At 42.4% G+C, this 14942-nt stretch overlaps 1 pseudogene across 1 annotated transcript; it reads left to right on the top strand.

Annotated features, from left to right (window-relative positions):
* Positions 1-1166: 1166 nt before the first annotated feature.
* On the top strand, positions 1167-1535 carry LOC310753950 (large ribosomal subunit protein eL43-like; annotated as a pseudogene). The gene has a single exon. The product of its transcript is annotated as a large ribosomal subunit protein eL43-like (transcript).
* The last annotated feature ends 13407 nt before the right edge of the window (positions 1536-14942 follow it).

Below are 14942 nucleotides of genomic sequence, written 5' to 3'. Positions count from 1 at the left end.
GGGTTGAACCTGGGACCTCCTGTGTGCAAAACAAGTGCTCTGCCACTGAGCTTTCCCCCTTCCAATGCTTTCATGAGTAGTAATGGGAGCATAACCCTGAATCCTCTCTTTAAACTACCCATGCATTAGTAATGCCGATTCAGATCAATGTTGACTATACACAGAACTGTCAGATTGGATTGTACATGTGGTACTGTTTTATGGCATTGTACTGATTTATTGTCTTTCTTCTACTTTATAATTTGATGTTGCATAATAGTTTTTTTTTAACTGATGGCTGCACGTTTAGTGATAGAGTATTTTTGGAAATCCCAGGCTGAGCTACTCCTTGAGGTATGGTTCAACAATATCTGGGGCATGACTATTTTCGAGCGACTAACTGGGCTTAGAAGCGTAGCAAAAGGTGTTAAAAAGAAAGACACCTTTGATGAAACCTGGTCCCCTTTAGTCGATAGCAAATTTCTCCCACCACTTTCACAAACACGTCTGCGGAGAGTCTACACTGACCATTAGTGCCCTAAGATTATGTACCGTAAAATGACGTTAACAGTGTTAATGCTAGGTTTATTATTATTGTGTATGCATTGAAAAAAGAAAAACATCTAAAAAGGGTATATAAATATTTTTGAATAAATATAATGGTAGCAAATTAAGGACTAAGTCAGATGATACACAGCAGTTAACTTAGGAATCTGCTGTATACCAAATCAAGACAATTGACCCATTAAGCTGGGCTACAGACATCCGTGGACGCGGGTGGCACTGTGGATTAAACCACAGAGCCTAGGACTTGCTGATCAGAAGGTTGGCGGTTTGAATCCCCGTGACGGGGTGAGCTCCCGTTGCTCGGTCCCTGCTCCTGCCAACCTAGCAATTCAAAAGCACGTCAAAGTGCAAGTAGATAAATAGGTACCACTCCAGCGGGAAGGTAAACAGCGTTTCCGTGCGCTGCTCTGGTTCGCCAGAAGTGGATTAGTCATGCTGGCCACATGACCTGGAAGCTGTACGCTGGCTCCCTTGGCCAATAAAGCGAGATGAGCACTGCAGCCCCAGAGTCGGCCACAACTGGACCTAATGGTCAGGGGTCCCTTTACCTTTACCCCCATCTGAGCCCTGGCTCTACCAGGAAAACTCAAGAGCCACCGAAGTGCTCTCTCCCTGCGGCAGTAACAAGATGGCCGAACGAACCAAGAAGATTGAGATTGTGGGTAAATGTGGTACCCTATAGGGAGCTTCCCTGAGAAAAATGGTGAAGAAGATTAAAATTAGCCAGCATGGTAAATATACTTGCTCCTTCTGTGGCAAGACCAAAAGGAAAGCTGTGGGTATCTGGCACTGTGGCTCTTGTATGAAAACAGTAGCTGGTGGTGCCTCGACATACAACACGACTTCAGCGGTGATGGTGAAATCTGTCATCAGAAGACTGAAGGAGTTAAAAGACCAGTAGAAACATATTTTTGTTCCACTGTTACTCTTCCTCCACAGTTCATGTCCTTATTGTCAATTAAAGGTGGATGTGAACATTAAAAAAAAAAGAGCCACCAAAGCTACCTCTTCCTCCTGGCTCTTGAGTTTAGATTGTGCTGCAAGAGTTTAAAGTTGCCTGATTGCAGCACTACTGACCCATATCTGCTCTCCCTCTGCCCCCATAAGTGTCAAAGCTATGTAGGTGGCTGCTTTTGAGCAGACAACAGTAAGACGGAAATGGTTTGGAAACCCCTTCCCACAGCTGTTCCTGTGCAGAAACTGGCAGCCTTCCCTGGCTGCTTTTCAGTTTTTTAAAAAATATTAAAAATCAGGGAAGCATTCAAGCGCTTCCCCTGTATCTTAGCTAGGAGTGTCAGGGCCAAACTAGAGTTAAATGTGTGGTTGCATGCAATGTGTATTTAAATTAAAACAGCAGCTGCAAAGTGGATTGGACCATAGCATGTTAAAAGCAAGCTTAACCTTTTCTTCCACCTCCACTTGATCCTGATAAAAGTTTTCTAGAGCAAAAGTTATCTAGAAAAATATTTGGGGCATTTCAGTTTAGAGAAAAGATGAGTGAGAACAGACAGAGGCACACACAATTCAGAATGGTCTGAAGAAACTGAAAAGAGGAGAAAATTCCTCCCTGGAATCATAGAATTGTAGCATTGGAAGGAACCCCAAGGGTCTTCTAGTCCAACCTCCTGCAACGTATGAATATGAAGGTGACCCATATAGGGATCAATTCTTCATCCTTGGCATTAGCTACACTCAAACCAACTGAGCTAACTGTCCCTCTCTCATAATACAAGAACTCAAGGCCATCTGTTGTTGTTGTTTAGCCATTTAGTTGTGTCCGACTCTTTGTGACCCCATTGGACCAGAGCACGCCAGGCACTCCTGTCTTCCACTGCCTCCCGCAGTTTGGTCAAACTCATGCTGGTAGCTTCGAGAACACTATCCAACCATCTCGTCCTCTGTCATCCCCTTCTCCTTGTGCCCCCCATCTTTCAAAACATCAGGGTCTTTTCCAGGGAGTCTTCTCTTCTCATGAGGTGGCCAAAGTATTGGAGCCTCAGCTTCACGATCTGTCCTTCCAGTGAGCACTCAGGGCTGATATCCTTAAGAATGGAGAGGTTTGATCTTCTTGCAGTCCATGGGACTCTCAAGAGTCTCCTCCAGCACCATAATTCAAAAGCATCAATTCTTCGGCGATCAGCCTTCTTTATGGTCCAGCTCTCACTTCCATATATCACTACTGGGAAAACCATAGCTTTTACTATACGGACCTTTAAATTTTGGCAGATTCAAGAAAGGCAAAAGAAAGTACTTCTTCACACAACACATAAAATATGGAATTTGGTCCCCTAAGAGGTAGTGATGGCTGCCAACTTGGAATCCTTCATGGAGGATGAGGCTATAAGTGGCTGCTAGCCATGATAGCTATGTTCTGCCAGGCAGAGGCAGAATGCCTCTGAATACCAGTTGCTAGGAACATAAATAGGGAGAGTAATGCTGCTCCCAGATTCTGTCTGCAAGTTTCCCATGGGCGTCTGGTTAATCACTGTGGGGGGAAAGTGCTGGACTAGATGGGCCAGTGGCATGACCCAGGGGGCTCTCATTATGTTCTTAAAAATTCCTAAACTAAGTTCATAAATGGACATTGGGACTGTGGCACTGATGGGGAAGAGTTAAGCCTCACTGCCCATGTGTCGTTGTGGTCCCATTCCTGATTGCCTCCCCTTGTAGTTGCACAAGAGTGACCAATCTACTTTAATTACGCAGTTGAATCCCTTTGGTAAAATAGCCACAGACTAAAAGAGGCATTAAAATCTGGCCTTCTACCTAGCAAAAATGGAAATGTATAAGGAAATGGAAGGATGGAGTAGGTCAATAGCATCCAGAAACAGCAACAGCCAATGGTGAAGTGTTTTGTTCTAAAATGAGAAACAAGAGCACATAGCAAATAATGTTTACTATTGAACCAAAGTTTCTGTATCAAACCTTCAAGAATATCCTTATAAAGCAGCATATGTAAAACATGTCTCACATTCTATTGTTCCTCAAGCCCAGCTATTAAAAGGCAACCTGATGGGTTTCAAGTTGAGGATACCTTTAAGGACTAATTTGTTTCTATATCTATATCTATATCTATATCTGTATCTATATCTGTTCCACATTTTCTCTCTGTGGACAGGGGACATATTTTGCTGGTGCTGTGTTACCAAGGCAACAGCCAGTCAAGCCACTGTACTAAAAACTTGGCTATCTTCTCGCAAAGGACACAAGTGAAGGAAAAAAATTTACATCAGCCAATAAAGTCTTAGCGATGGTCAGTCATATGGTTAAGGGTGCTTCCACAATTCTCCACATCAGAATTTTGACCTGGATTTTGGCATTCCATATTCTGAAGTGGAATTGATATTTTAGTAATTCTTTATTGTTCTATTTTTTCATTTCCAAACTTTGTGCATACACAGTTCTTATGAACTGGGGTGGATTCATGGATCTGCCTGTTTCTAGACTGTGTCACTTTCACATGTTTTTATCCATAATCACATTCCGTTCCATATATATATATATATATATATATATATATATATATATATTCTCTTGAAGCTGTATTTCAAATGTGCATATTCTCTTAAAGCGTATATTTAAATGCATATTTTTTGCTGTGATAATACCCAATTTGTCCATAATCACTCAGGTCACAAGAAACCAAGCTTAAGTTAACTACAGTGGTACCTCGGGTTAAGTACTTAATTCGTTCTGGAGGTCTGTACTTAACCTAAAACTGTTCTTAACTTGAAGCACCACTTTAGCTAATGGGGCCTCCTGCTGCTGCTGCCGCGCCACCGGAGCACAATTTCTGTTCTCATCCTGAAACAAAGTTCTTAACCTGAAGCACTATTTCTGGGTTAGCGGAGTCTGTAACCTGAAGCATATGTAACCTGAAGCAGATGTAACCCGAGGTACCACTGTATACACAATGTGATATCAATATTTTCTTTCTTTCTTTCTTTCTTTCTTTCTTTCTTTCTTTCTTTCTTTCTTTCTTAGTGGTACTGATGAGCCAGTGCAGATTTGCAAATCAATAAAACACTACACAAAAATAATTTCATGTTGCACATTCCCCAAAGTCTTATTGAGATTATGCAGAATGGCTGAAGAATGTATACAATGCTCTGGAGATATCTACATTAACCAAGGCCTGTTGGAGATTATGTATATTGACGGAGACATATGCACAGTTCCCTCCTCATTGACAGAATTTATACGCATTCTCCATGAGGCTTGGTGGATGTGCACAATGCCTGGCTGTTAAGCACATTAAACACTCAATTTATAACTCCCCATATATGTATATGAACACTCAAACATGTGTTCCTTCTCTTCCCCACCCCATCCTGTCCAACATCGTTTAAAATTCTTCAGCCCTAGAAATCCACTGTTTGTATGAACTTGGGTCTCGAACTACTATTGCATGAAAAGTAGCTTCTAACATCTGCATTAGATCAACTACATTACGTGATCTTGAGTATGCCCATAGGAGTCTCAGCACACAGGGTGGCCACAGTTAAAAAGAAAAGAAAAGAAAGAGAGAGACATCAAAAGCCTAGAATCATCTTCCAATGAATGGTTATCAAATATTCAAGGCATCCTGCGTGGCATAATTGTTAACTCAAACATCAATTACTCATAGATCCATTCATTACCAGTTCAGCAAACCATGATATATGTAAAGTCTGACTCACAAATTTAAGTGAATCGCCCCCTTAACTTTTCAAAAATTAAAAAGAACTATGAGCTGATTGAGCAACGGGTGTCTTGAACGTGGCCATAGCAGAACCTTGTATTTTGCCTGGAGAAGGTTTTGTGCAAGGCCAGCTCACACATTAACTAATATGAACCCCTTAGGTCATGGATCTTAGCAGGCCCACCGTAGCCACTGGAGGCCACCACCTCAAGTGTGAAAGCCCTTGAGGTGACACTTCTGTGGACACCTCTTTCCCCCGCTTGCCCCCCCCCACCTCCACCAGCGGTGGAAAAGCAGCACCAATTTCAGGCAAGATCTCAGTGACTTCTGCCATGATTTAATCCCAAATAATGGGAGATCTATGGAAGTGAGAGCTGGACCATAAAGAAGGCTGATCGCCGAAGAATTGATGCTTTTGAATTATGGTGCTGGAGGATACTCTTGAGAGTCCCATGGACTGCAAGATCAAACCTATCCATTCTTAAGGAAATCAGCCCTGAGTGCTCACTGGAAGGACAGATCCTGAAGCTGAGGCTCCAATACTTTGGCCACCTCATGAGTGAGCAGACTCCCTGGAAAATACCCTGATGTTGGGAAAGATGGCGGGCACAAGGAGAAGGGAGCGGCAGAGGACGAGATGGTTGGACAGTGTTCTCGAAGCTACCAGCATGAGTTTGACCAAACTGCGGGAGGCAGTGGAAGACAGGAGTGCCTGGAGTGCTCTGGTCCATGGGGTCACAAAGAGTGGGACACGACAAAATGACTAAACAACAACAAAGGGAGATCTTGTGGATATTGCCACTGCAGGGCAGGCAGTGCAGGTGGTGGCAGTCACAGAACTAGTGTTGCAGGTGGCAGGAGCAGGTGTGGTGGTGGTGGCAACAGAAGGGCAGGGTTGCATTTCCCATTTTGCCTCAAGTGGCAAAATAGGATGCACTGCTATTGGACCTTGAGAGAGATGGATAAGAGCCCCTTTGACTCACTCGGCACTGCCATTAGCCTCTTTCCACATGCAGAACTGCCAAGTGTCATCTCAATGCCTGCTTACCTGCCTACTTGCTGCTGCTGCTGCTGCTGCTGCTGCTGCTGCGATGGTTGCTCTGGTTATCACTGTCCAACCAGCCACCACATACAATCAGGGGTTTTTTACTGGGGGAACTCACAGGAACTCAGGTCGAGCACCTCTCAGCTGTACGCCATTAATGAAGAAGGTGTTCATGGTGATTTTCAGCATCTCTTTTTCTAGAAAAATAGCACTGCAGCAATATACAGCCCTACATACAATATACAATACCAAGTCCCCAAATAATGGCAGGCAATGAGAGCACATGACCATTGATCTGATGAGACCATTGAGACCATTCATCTGATAAGCTCCTTATTGATGAGTCCTATTAAAATAAAATAAAAATTATTGAGAAGGAAAGAGAAGGGAATAACCAAAAAACCTATGAACACAAAACCAGTTCTTTTTATGCTTGTTCTAAAATCTGCATTGCAGGAACCCGCACTGAAATTTCATTTTCTGAGAGTTTTCCCCTAGAGTCCTTCAGCAAGAACTTAGTGTAAACAAAATTAAATGCTTTGGGACTCTTCACTATGGGAATCCATATATACATAATTATTCAACCTATCAACATGCCCCTATATCCTTAAGTATAAAAAAAAGAAATAGATTTTCCCTTGAGGACAGTCCCTAGAGAATGAGACTTCATTTGACACAGAAAACAGTTTAAGCAAGATTCAAAACATTGGAAGTTCTTCAGCTTTCTTGTCTTCATTTTGGGAACAAAGAGACAGATAGCATAGTGAAGGTTAGTTAGCCCTTAATGCCCTTTATCCAACTTGTCCTATTTACATGCATAAGGACATAAGAGCAGCTCTGCTGGACCAGGCTGAAGGCCCATCTAGTCCAGCATCCTGTCATCACAGAGACCAATCAGATGCCTCTTTTGGGAAGCACCTAAAGGCATACTGTCTCCAGCCATGAATGTAGAATGGAGCCATTGATAGCCTTATCTTCCATGAATTTATTTAATTCTCTTTCTAAACCACACATGTTGGTGGCCATTGCTCTTCTGGGAGCAAACTGCATCGAGTAAGTACAGTATTTTCTTTCTCTGTGGTGAATCTTCCATTGTTTCCCGGAAGCGACTTTTCCCCATGATGTGAAAACTCAAATACAATGCAGAAAATGAATGGTTATGGAAATATTGGGGGAATTGAATAAACAGCTGTGTGACTGCAGCCTTAGAAAAGTAAAAGAATGGGTTTCTCTAACAATAACAACGAATATAAAAAAGACAGATATAAAATATGTTAAAATATAAATGGATTACAGTCAGAGACCAGTCTTTACAGTAGAAGGAAGGGCTGTGGCTCAGTGGTAGAGCATCTGCTTTGCATGCAGAAGGTCTCAGGTTCAATTCCCAGCATCTCCAGGTAGGGCTGGGAATGTCCCCAGTCTGAAACTCTGAGGTCATCTAGATGGATCAACAGTTTGCCTTAGTAAGGCAGCTTCCTATGCTCAACTCTATATGCAACAAAGCTTCAAATTGGCACCAGTACTTGTGAATTCAGAATCAAAGAGTGCAAATTAATCTGATTATGGGGGTCCTGAAAATAAATTCAGTCCCCCAAGGCATTTTCTACTTTTCTCCCCCAGCTGAAGTCCTGGTCTGGAGTAGGCAGTTGGAATGAAGAAAAGGTCCCACTCGATTTAATGGGAGCTTTCTGTTCCAAGCAAATTGCAGGGGTGGACAAGGGCAAATTCAATTTAGATCACAGTGCCCAGCAAAGGGCTAAAGACCCTCAAACACCACACCAGGTCCCTAATCCAGCTCAGGTTCCTGTGCTGGTTTCTTTCTACAGGAAAATTCTTCACTCAGTTGTTAGTGATGTGATTCACATCAAGTGTAGTTTGGACCTCTGGCAACAAAGAATGGTAACCTGATTGGAGTTCTCCATATGCCCTTAAATTTCTCAGAAACTCATCATTCCCTTAGCTTCATTCAGGCAGACAATACATCATCAACACCTTCCCTCCATGATATTCAACATCAGGTCACAATTTTGTATTTGCAGGGAGCTTTCGTGAGCAAGGGAGTCTTCCCACTTCAGAAGTTATATCTCTAACCCACAGAAAGGGATAGAAGGGAGCAGAGCTTAGTGCACTCTTTCTCACTTTTGTGCCACTGTTACTCATGAGTAGAATGCCTGAAGGTAAAATGAGGACTCCAGCATAGGAATCTGCTTTATATGGAACCAGACCACGGCTGCATCAAGTTTGGTAATTTCATTTCTGGCTGGAGGCTCTCCGGGATTTCAGATTGGGTCTTTCCAAGCCCTAACTACAGATGCCTGAAATATGACATGGTGCCTTCTGCATGCGACACAGATGCTCTACTACTGAGCTATAGCCTTTCTAGTTCCACAGGAGTATTCACAGGTCTTGGTGCCCCCTTTGAAGAAAGTGAAACTTTCTAAAGACTGAATGTAAAAGTCAGTAACTTCCCTTGAAACATGAGGTTCCACACAGTGTGTTTTCAGAGCGAAATCTGGACTTTCCTTGAATATTAAGCATCATCAAGTCCAGTAAATAGGCACCTAAGCAAGCATCATTTTGCACTGTTTCAGATTTATGAATTCTGCCACATGGCCCGTTGATGCAGAAGTGAGCATTTCCTTGCTGTTGATTACATTAGCATACATCAAGGCCTGCTGTCCACATGGCGGTACACAAGTACAAATCAGCATGTACTGTGCCATTTTAAATCCATTTTTCCCCTGTGTTGCCTTCATGTCTCATTTTTGCTAGGTTTCTTTTCTTTTCTGCAAAAGTTTTGGTTCCTTTCCTCCCCCCCGCCCCATCATCCTGTATTTTTTCCTGCAAATTAAAATTACAGACAAATGAAAACAACCAAGTCAGAGGTGGCAAAGAAGAAACCAAGCATCTTTATACAGTCTTCCTTAGCTTTCCAGATGTTTTAGACTTCAACTCCATCATCCCCAGACAGCACAGCCAATGGACAAGCTTGATGGAAGTTATGGAGTGGAGAGGACATCTAAAGGGAACATGTTATTTATACTATCATCAAAAAGATGGCTCTGAGCAAATGGTTTTTAAAAAGCCTTCATTTTAAAAGTTTAAAGGTAATTTTGCTCATGCTGCCTGAACCATTGGAACCATTGGTGGTCACTTTAACATTACTTGTGTGAGCAATAAGAGGTCCTTATGTCAGATGACAATCTGATAAGAAAGTGAAAGAAATTTAGTTCAGTTTTAGTTCCATATAAAAATTCAAAGTGTGCATTATATGCATATATTAGTGAAAATAACGTACAGAAATGTGTTGTATTGTGGAAAGTGCTTTGCAAAAAATGTGATGGCATACAAAGTATATATTAGGAGAAAACCAGTGATGAATTTTCATGAGGCTCTTTTTAAAAACAACAACCAACTAATGTGGAAATGTGGAAAGCTGAATTTAAGACTGGGAGTGGTATGTGAAAAACTGAAATTGACAGTCACCCATTCCTAGTTATGCCTGAACCTTTCTAGGGTCCATTAGGTGCACATTGTGATGAGAAGTAGGGCTTTTTTCAGCCAGAACTTGCCAGAACTCAGTTCCTGCACCTCTCAGATGGGTGCCATTGCCATTATAAGAGAACAAGGGAGGTGTTCATTGTGAGTTCCAGCACCATTTTTTTCCTAAAAAAATAGCACTGATGAGAAGTGAAAAGTAGATAGACTGGCTCAGGGAATGAAGGGTGCAGGGTGTGGGAAGAGAGGGAATGATGGGGATGGGGATAGCGCTTTTATGGTGCTGTGGATAACTGTGCTTTGGCCTTGAATGCATAATAGCAACACAGCACATAGCAGAGAACTGGACAGATCAGAGAGAAATTTCCCAGAGTACCTGCATGCCAACTCCTTTCTTAATCACAGTAATTGCTAAAATGAACCACACATAGAAACACCACAACCCTGCAAAACTACACTTCAGGTAGAATGTGATACTGTAAGCAGCATCCATAAACATTAAGAGGTTGTTAGCTCTTCAGGATTATAAGAGCATAGGTAGCTGCTTTACATCAAACCAGACCATTGGGCCATCTAGCTTAGAATTATCCACAATGAGCGGCAATGGCTCTCCAGGGTTTCCAACAGGGGACAAGCTGTAGTTCAGTGATAGAGCATTTGCTCTGCAGGCAGAAGATCCCAAGTTCAATTCCTTTTTATCTCCTGTTTGAAACTCTAAAGAGCTGCTACTAATCAATATAGACAATACTGAGCTAGATCCCCCTGCATAGAAAGCAGATGACATCCATAACAAAACATTGGGTGACATCCAATGTTAATCATAATCAGCACAGACCCACTGAAGGCAGGAGATGCAGTCAACTTAAGAATATTTATTTCAATTGGTCTACACTAAGTATGACTTAGCAGGATATCACCCAACATATTTTAAGAGGCCTGCTACAGATGCAAAAATTGGCCACAGATACAGGGTTGAACCCAGTGTTTGTTCAACTCATAGCAGACCCACTGAAATTAAAGGGCATCACTACATGCCCATCTGTACCATATATTTAATGGTCAAATCACTTGAAAAAGTCATGGCTTCCTCACAAGAATCCTGGGAAATGTAGCTTGTTAAGGGTGCTGAGGGTTGTTATGAGACCCTTCGCCCCCCCCACCTAGAGCTACAGTTCTCAGAGTTCTCTGGAAAGAGGGATTGGTTGTTAAACCACTGTGGGAATTGTAGCTCTGTGAGCAGAATAGGGATCTCAAAAATCGTCTTAACAAACTGGAGTTCCCAGGATTCTTTGGAGGAAAGCATTATTATTATTATTATTATTATTATTATTATTATTATTATTTAAGTGCTATTAAAACTGCTTTAAATGCATGGTAGAGATGAGACCCAACTATGGTCCATTAATTTCAATGGGTCTACTCTGAGTAGAACATAGTTGGCTATAACCTATTGTAACACCTGAGGCGTAATCATATGCGGTTCAAAATGCAGAGCTTCCCTTAAGTGGCAAATCAAGAATCTGTTAACGTGGCTGGAGTAAATTTTATTTATTAGCATCTGTTCATTTCTTACGCAGATAAGCATGCTGTTAACACTGGGTGCTTCGTTACAACCTTAAACTGTATTGGAAGAGCACCTTGGGCCTGGTATGTCTGCCTGTTGTTAAATTTATAAACAAAAGGCACACATGTTAATATGGAAAATGTGTCATTACCAGTGGCATTATCTGAAACAATTTAGTTCACAACTAGTTTAAATATATTAACATTCAGAATCAAAGTTCTCCCCAGAGAAGAATATACCCCCTGCTGTGGTCTCCCTGGGAACTTTCTGCTGTGATTTTATAATTCATCTGCCTCCAGAGTTTTCACAGCTCAAAAGGGCGAGATAGGCACTTTTGAAGAATCCTCCATAAGTCAGCCCCTCCCTTCTTCATCCCATTAGATTTTCCTGGTGCATATATATTTTCCCCTCCAGAAATTTATTATTTTGTATTTGGTTATGTCATGCTAGTAATAAACTGCTCCTGCCTGTTGGAGTAATGCTGCCTCTAATTAAATAATATAACTAAATAACAACATCATTTTATTTATATATATATCCCCTTGTAGAAATGATGAGTGAATTAGCAGGCAATGGCATATGTAATATATACTAGATAAGGATCCATTACAGAATTTAAGTGACTGGAAAATTTCAATTGCTCTGTTTTTCCTTTCTTTCCTAGGTTTCTTTCCTGTTTGTTTTTTTCCTAAATAAAACCTGCAAAAGAACTTTGTAGTATAGTCCCCTATTCTGCTGCCCAGGCATGCTATATTTCTCTGCACCTTTTTATTTTTACAGGATTTGGCCTTTACTGCTGGAAGCACATTATGTAAAGTGTATGTGTGTGTGTGTGACAGAGAGAGAGAGAGAGAGAGAGAGAGAGAGAGAGAGAGAGAGAACACACACACACACACACACACACACAATATGATGAGCTAACATTTAAAAGAAGCATGCCAAAGGAAATAATAGATTCACTGAGGCAACTAATCAGTTTCATTTCCAGTCTATTAAGAAAGAGAAAGAATTTGAAAAGGGAAACACTAAAACTGGAAAATAAAATAACAATGTATGTTCCAGCATATGGAACCAAGTAATAGCAACCGAAATTACAACATTAGACTTAAATATTTTATGTCGTTGTAATAGACTCATTCAGTAGCTCTACAGTGCTGAAGTTTGCAATATATTCAATACAATCTTCCTGCAATGCAAGCTCCTTTCAGACCACTCCTCCAAACCCCACCTCTTCCATGAGGATTAGCCTCAGTTTTGAACTCAACTACTTATTAATTCATTTGTACACTTTTATTCAGGTTTTTTTCCTGGGGGTTTCAGGGGTATGCACACCCCTAAATATTTTGTGAATCTAAGTTTGGCCTCATTGAGGGGCAGTATTTCAATACGAGTAGGAAAATGAGAGTACCCCTAAACATTTTTTTAAGAAAAAAGCACTGCTTTTATTCATTAAAGGAGCACAACCACAAAGCAGCAACTCACAAAGCAGCAACTCACAAGGACTAATATAAAATGCACCCCCGGTGGGGATCATTTTCAGTTCAGGGACCAAAATATCTCGTGGACAGCCCACTAGGGGCAAAATGCTATTAGTGGGTATTAAAAAGGGGGAAATGGGGAGGGTCAGAGATTTGGCTCTAATCTATGTACAGTAAGCTACAGTTCAGTCACACAAGAGTCAGAGGTTTCTACATAAAGGTAAAGGTAAAGGGACCCCTGACCATTAGGTCCAGTCGTGACCGACTCTGGGGTTGTGGCGCTCATCTCGCTTTATTAGCCAAGGGAGCCGACGTTTGTCCACAGACAGCTTCCAGGTCATGTGACCAGCATGACTAAGCCGCTTCTGGTGAATCAGAGCAGTGCACGGAAACACCGTTTACCTTCCTGCTGGAGCGGTACCTATTTATCTACTTGCACTTTGACGTGCTTTTGAACTGCTAGGTGGGCAGGAGCAGGGACCGAGCAACGGGAGCTCACCCCGTCGTGGGGATCTGGTAGTGGGTTTCCCTTTGGTGTGTGTGGCCAAATGATGGCAAATGGACCTCCCTCCGCTCAAAATCCTTACTCTGACCTCTGCATGCCTCTCCTCTTTCAGAGACAAATCCTCTTATTTATCTTTCTGGCAGGAGCAGGGACCGAGCAATGGGAGCTCACCCCGTCACGGGGATTTGAACCGCTGACCTTCTGATCGGCAAGTCCTAGGCTCAGTGGTTTAACCCACAGCGCCACCTGCTTCTCTACATACCGACCCATATATTAGTCTTCTATTTAGGCAAGTAAGAGGCAATATCAATGTTTAAGCACACATTTTAGCAAAGTCTGAGATCTGAGCTGGCAATGACTGTCAAATAATAAAACCTTGGAGTCATAGCTAGTGTCTAGATGATGATGTTGACCCAGTGTGTGGCAGCTGTGGGAAAAAAGGCAAATACCATGTTAAGGATAATTAGGAATAGGGTTCACCATAAAGCTGTGAATATCTCATGTCATTATATAAATCTATGGTGCAAGCAATAGCGTGCTGCAGCAATTGCATGTTGATTGCCCTCTTAGAAGACAAAGTCCAGCAACTGGAGGAACGTGTAACTACGCTCCAAAGAATTAGAGAGCTGGAGCTCTTCTTGGAAGCAACAGAGCACACCGTCTCCACCAAGGAGGAGACAGGGGACTCCCCTGAGAAGGAGGCAAGTTCACCAACACAGGAGCCAGATATATGGAGAAACATAACTCAAAGAAGTAGGAGGCCCAGGGTTCGCTCTGATTGTTTAGAAATACACAATCGCTTTGAGGTCCTCTCCCCTAGCATGGAAGACGAAGAGCAGACTCCATTTGAGGATCTCTCCCTCATTACAGTCGATCAGGTATATGAAGACGAGCAGCAAAGTCAGTCCTCAGGGAATGTGCAGGCGACCTTGGAACGGACAGCTCACGGAAGAACCCCGACCAGACCTAAGAGGAGGCGTGTAGTGGTGATAGGGGATTCCCTACTGAGGGGAACAGAAGCAGTGATCTGTGGGCTTGACAAGATGTCTCGGGAAGTGTGCTGTCTCCCCGGGGCTAAGATCCAAGATGTAACTGAACGATTGCAAGGAATCATAAAACCCACTGACAAATACCCCTTCCTCTTGGTTCATGTGGGAACCAATGACACTGCAAGCAATAGCCTCCAGAAGATCAAAAGAGACTACGAGGCTCTGGGCAGGAAATTGAAGCAATTAAATGCACAAATTGTCATCTCATCTGTCCTCCCAGTTGAACGACGTGGCCCAGGGAGAGACGGAAAAATAGTGGAAGTGAACAGCTGGCTTCGCAAATGGTGTAAACAGGAACGGTTTGGATTCTTAGATCACGGACTGCAGTCTTGAAGATGGACTTCTGGCAAGCGATGGGCTGCACCTCACAACGGTTGGGAGGAATGTTTTTGCCAAAAATCTCAGAAACCTCATCAGGAGGGAGGAGGAGGGGGAGGGAGACAGTGCTCCTGAAAGTAGGAGTCTATCAATTGATGAAGATGATCATCCAAATGTCATAGACCAAATGGAGCAAACAGCACGCAGACCTAGTGGTGGAAGGAAAAAATCCTTAAATAAGAGACACGGGGGAATGAT

Source organism: Podarcis filfolensis (assembly GCF_964270895.1).
Source record: "Podarcis filfolensis genome assembly, chromosome: Z".
Lineage (NCBI taxonomy): Eukaryota > Metazoa > Chordata > Lepidosauria > Squamata > Lacertidae > Podarcis > Podarcis filfolensis.
The sequence above is the reverse complement of the archived record's forward strand: the minus strand, read 5'-3'. Positions and strand labels throughout refer to the sequence as shown.